The 4,856-nt window shown below is 42.2% G+C and overlaps 1 pseudogene; it reads left to right on the plus strand.

The window, feature by feature from the left end:
• Positions 1 to 1,625: 1,625 nt before the first annotated feature.
• Positions 1,626 to 4,308, plus strand: LOC134729717 (putative uncharacterized protein C1orf140; annotated as a pseudogene).
• The last annotated feature ends 548 nt before the right edge of the window (positions 4,309 to 4,856 follow it).

Raw genomic sequence — 4,856 nt, forward strand, 5'->3', positions numbered from 1 at the left:
AATTCTCCAAATATCATGCTTTCATTTTTACATACATTATCTCTTTGAATCTTCATACTAAATCAATAAAGTAAACATAATTAGCAGCATCTTACAGATGAGAAAAATTAGGCTGTTAAGAGACTTTGTTGTGGCCACAAGGCTAGCAAATAACAAGAGGTAAAATTTAATGCACAAATTTTGAACCTCAAAGCCTATGTTCTTAAATACTATATGGTTCCACCAATAAATGTGTTTGCTAATGACTTACAGTCAATTGTACGCAACATACAAACAACAAAAAATAGAAGTGAGAGGAGGGCTGAGTTGTAGTTGTGTCAAGGGCCCCACGATCCATTTAGTTCCATGAGTCCATGATGGCAGCCAGCTGTGAGCTGGACATGAAGGAGTTTCACTTCCAGTATCTGAGTATAAAACCCTGGGAAGGACACAAGCCAGAGGAGCAAAAGGCACCAATAGTTTGGAAACATGCACCTTATTTAGAGTCAGCCTTTTCTTCTGGTGGGACTTCCCCTGGCTTGGAGTTACTTCCACTGAGTACTCAAGATGGGATCACACTCTGATGATGCTTGTCCCAGATTCCAGAATTGCCACGATCTGCTCCCATGTATTGACCCCAGCAAGCTTAATACTCAAGGCATAAAAGCTTTGACTTCACTAACTAAGCCAGCATTTCTCCTAAGAGGCTGGATGGATGCTTTGATATTGAATGAAAATATCTGCATTTCATAATTGTACAAAGGCAAAAGAGTGATGGATAAAGATGGAATCTAAACACAAATATTTAAATATCTCAAGCTTGTATTTGTAACAATGATGCTATCAGCATACAGTTTGTGTGTTTATGCTTTGGAGGGAAGCAGGCAGGAAAACAGTGCCTTTTCTTCGGAGGGCAGGCTTTGGATAGTATCATCATTGTACTGCATCCTGAGGCTACTAGCATTCATTGGAGAAATATTGAGGCACAGGCACAGAGAGAGGCTGAAGAATAAAATGGTTACAACCAGTTTGTGCTAACCCCCAGCCCCCTAGCTTGTTGATGGAAAAATCAGCCAAATGACTCTCTGTTGACCTAGTCTTTGAGAGGAAGGTATTAGGTGGCAGTTATTCCTAAAAAGAGGTCACTATTAAAGACGACAAAAAGCAGCTGGTAGAGTCATTAACCACGGTGGTTTCAAAGCTTTGGTATTAATATAAAACGTAGTGCTTGTTTTAAACGTAACCCAGAATTCTAGAAAAGACTAAGAGACTAAACAGTCTCTGCAGCTGTAAGAAAGTCTTATTTGAGAAGATACGTAATCACATATAAGGATAGTTTTTACCTTTTAAAACTGTCAGCTGAGAAGCTCACAAAAAACCTCAGAGCAGCTGATGGCAGGTATGTCTGATTATTTCCCTGCAACAGAGAGAGAAACTGAGGCCTGGAACTCTACAAAAACTGTCTCCGAAACTCTTGGTGACAGAAAATGTTTCTGGAAATGGGTACTGCATGACACATAGGGCCCGGGGCGCCTTAAAGAGAGAATCTTGATTTTTTTGAAAATGAAGGTAAATTAAAAATAAAACATATTCTTTTTGTAGAACATGAAGTAACTTTTGAATTCAGTTTATATGTTAAATGGCCCCAGTTTATATGTTGAACAGCACCCAGGGGCAGTGCCATTGAAGGGGCTGGCTCAGGGTGGCCGGTCATTCTGACATTGTTCCCAGTTCTCCAGTATTGACCGTATCAGGAGAAAGGTTTTCACTTTCTCTTGGATCCTGACATCAGGGGGGGAAAATGCAGTGTCATAGAAAACAAAAAAAAAAGTCAAGATCAGCAGACAAGAGGAAAAGTAACTGGCGAGTTTTGGATTTAGAAAAGTTTTGGATTCATCTGTTTATGAGGAGGAAAAGAGGCCAAGAAAAGGCAGCAATTTGTCCATGTGCTTAATTAGTGAGTGGCAGTGGCAGTAACCTGGTCTGCTGAGCTCCCTGGACTCCCTGATCCCAGCTCAAAATAGTTTCCAGTTTTCATCTGCCAGTTGCTTCGGAGGCTTTTCTAAGGAAGACAGTTCATAAAATGACCCAGAATTCATCCTCCTTAGGTGATAGGATCATTACTCCTTATACACCCCCTAGGTCTCAGCCTATGAACAAACACTTGTTTGTTTCTCTGTCTACCCTGTTCCAAACCACCGAACTGGATTTTGCCAACAAGAAGAGCTGTTTCCTGTGCCTGCCCCTGAGAGCTGATGGCTTCCCAGAGATGCCTCACAGTCCTGCGCAGACAGAGAGAATGCAGAAGGCAAGTCTCCTGGGGCCACTTGTGGACTCACGGTTTATAACTTGTTGGTTTTTTTATTGTTGTTGTTTTTTAAAGTCCTAACCCTTAGGCCACTGGCTAACTGATTTATCTTCCCTGGGCAGTGCTTGCCAGAGAGCGGTCACTATGGCCAGAAAGGGGAGGGGCTGTGTCTAAACTGGAATGTTGGAGGTTTTTAACATTTTATCTCTGTCACTCCCTACTGTAATCTCCATCTAACCGCAAAAATGTGGTAGCTTTGATCCACTGATGTTATCTTTCTCTATGTCCCCATACCCTTTCAGGAAGGAGCCTTCAATTCTCCAGACTGAGCTGCAGTACAACCTCAATACTCACCATAGTGAATTTCTCAGTCTTTTTCTCTTTGCTCCATGAAAGCACCCTGAATCTGAGATCTGGTTCAAAGGCTTTCTCCATTCAATCACTACTGGCTGATTAGGCAATGGCAATTTGAGCAATCTCTCTCTCTCTCTCTGTCACACACACACAGACACACACACACACACCAGTTTTCCACCACCAAAGGTCTCTTTTGTACAGAACAGTGACTCATTATTGTGACAGTTTCTGCATCACTAAATGGAAACAATTGTAAGACATCCTCATCTTCCCAGGGCATGAGCTGCTTCAAAAACAGAGAAGCACAAAAGAAAATATTTGTATCTGGCAGTTTTTGCCATTCAGTCACCTGCTTTCCTACTTGGGTTCAGGAGCTGGCTTGATTCCTGCTGTCACCATGCTGGTTATGTGACTCCACTGTCTCCAAGAGACTCCCTTGATGGGGAACATGATTTCGCAGCAACCATCCCTTGCTCTTTCTCCTCTTTTCTGGATGGAAATGAAGCATTGCTACCCTATGGCTTAAAGCAGGAGTCCCTGTCCCCAAATGCCACAGACCTGCACCAGTCAGTAGCCTGTTAGGAATCGGGCCATACAGAGGAGGTGAGTGGAAGGCGAGGAAACATTACCGCCTGAGGTTCGCCTCCTGTCAGATCAGCCACGGCATTAGATTTTCGTAAGAACGCGAACCCTATTGTGAACTGCGCATGCCAGGGATCTAGGTCACGTGCTTCTTACGAGACTCTAATGCCTGAGGACCTGAGGTGGAACAGTTTCATCCCGAAACCATCCCCCACCCAACCTCATCCATGGAAAAAATTGTCTTCAATAAAATCGATCCCTGGTACCAAAAAGGTTGGGGACCACTGGCTGAAAGAATTTAGACTAGGGGCTGCCAGTCCGTGTTAACATGGTTTAGTTTCCCCTCGGATGACTGCCCAATAAACTACCTGAGTGCCCTAGAAATCATAGTTACAGAGGCTCAAGGGTGATGACAATGTTCCAAGTCTCCATCTGTCCCCTTTAGTTCATTCAAGAAGTCTTTTCCCTAATGAGAAGAAAATGCTTTTTTAAAAAAGAAATAATTGCTACAAACCTGTAGCACACCAGCCTTAGGACATATTAGAGAAAACCTCCCCCATTGCTGGAGAGCTGGTTCTCAAATCTTAGCTGTTTATCCAAATACTTGACATCAACTTCCTCTTGGAATGTACTCTATCTCAAAGAGGAAGAAGAAATACACCAGTTTGTTGCTTATAAGTTGGCAGGAAAAGGCCTGCACATGATAAGCTTGGACTTCTATTTTAAGGTTTTATTTTTCCAAATAAATCCATATATACAAGGGTTTTGGAACCGAAATAGTCACTGAAAAGTTACACTTCATTGCCTGTTTGGCTGAAGCCAAGGCTAAAGTTCTCTGGAATGGGTTTTGGTAAGGCGGATTTCAGGTCGCAGTAAAAAAAACAAACCACAACAAAAACCTTTTCTCCCTATGTCTTGTCTTCCTCTAAAGCTGGCAAAGGATCCTCCACACGCAAGATCAGAGGACGTCCCAGATCATCTTTTTTTTTGTGGATACTGCAGGTCTATGTGAAATAGTGTGTTTTTGCGGGGTGCTGTCCCTTAGGACAAGTGAAGGGCTGATGAGAAAGGAAACTGGGTGAGGTATCACAAAGCCATCCATGGGGCAGCCTATGAAAATATGTTCACACGGAGGGAAAATATCAGTGTTCATATATCCCTTTTAGTGCTGCCTTCCCTTTTCCACTCCCACACCACCCCCAAAACATTTTAAAAAGTTAGTTTTGGAAGACTGACTTTGTCTTATTCTAAAATGTGTGCACAGTAACAGAAGTGAGAAAGTCATTCCAGTCTTCATCTAGTCACCTGAGTCACAACTTTAATGCAGCTTCTTTTTGTTCCTCAATCTTTGATTACATAATCATTTGCAAAAATACACTCCTGAAATGAAATCACAGTTAGCCTTGCATTTTGGAGTAGTATTAGAATTAAGACTTGCCATCAAAGAGGTTGCCATCTAGAATGTTTATTCTCTTTACTGTGCCCCAGGGGCTTTACATGCATTTGCAACTTTATTTTTATTTTATCCTACAGGAAAAAAGGCTCAGAGTGAATGGCTATTAGCCTAAGGTTACTCAGCTAGTGATATAGGAGTTAAGAGGAAATTATTTAGGCAGATAGTGAGGGTACT

This window comes from Pan paniscus, chromosome 1 (assembly GCF_029289425.2).
Source record: "Pan paniscus chromosome 1, NHGRI_mPanPan1-v2.0_pri, whole genome shotgun sequence".
Classification (NCBI taxonomy): Eukaryota; Metazoa; Chordata; class Mammalia; order Primates; family Hominidae; genus Pan; species Pan paniscus.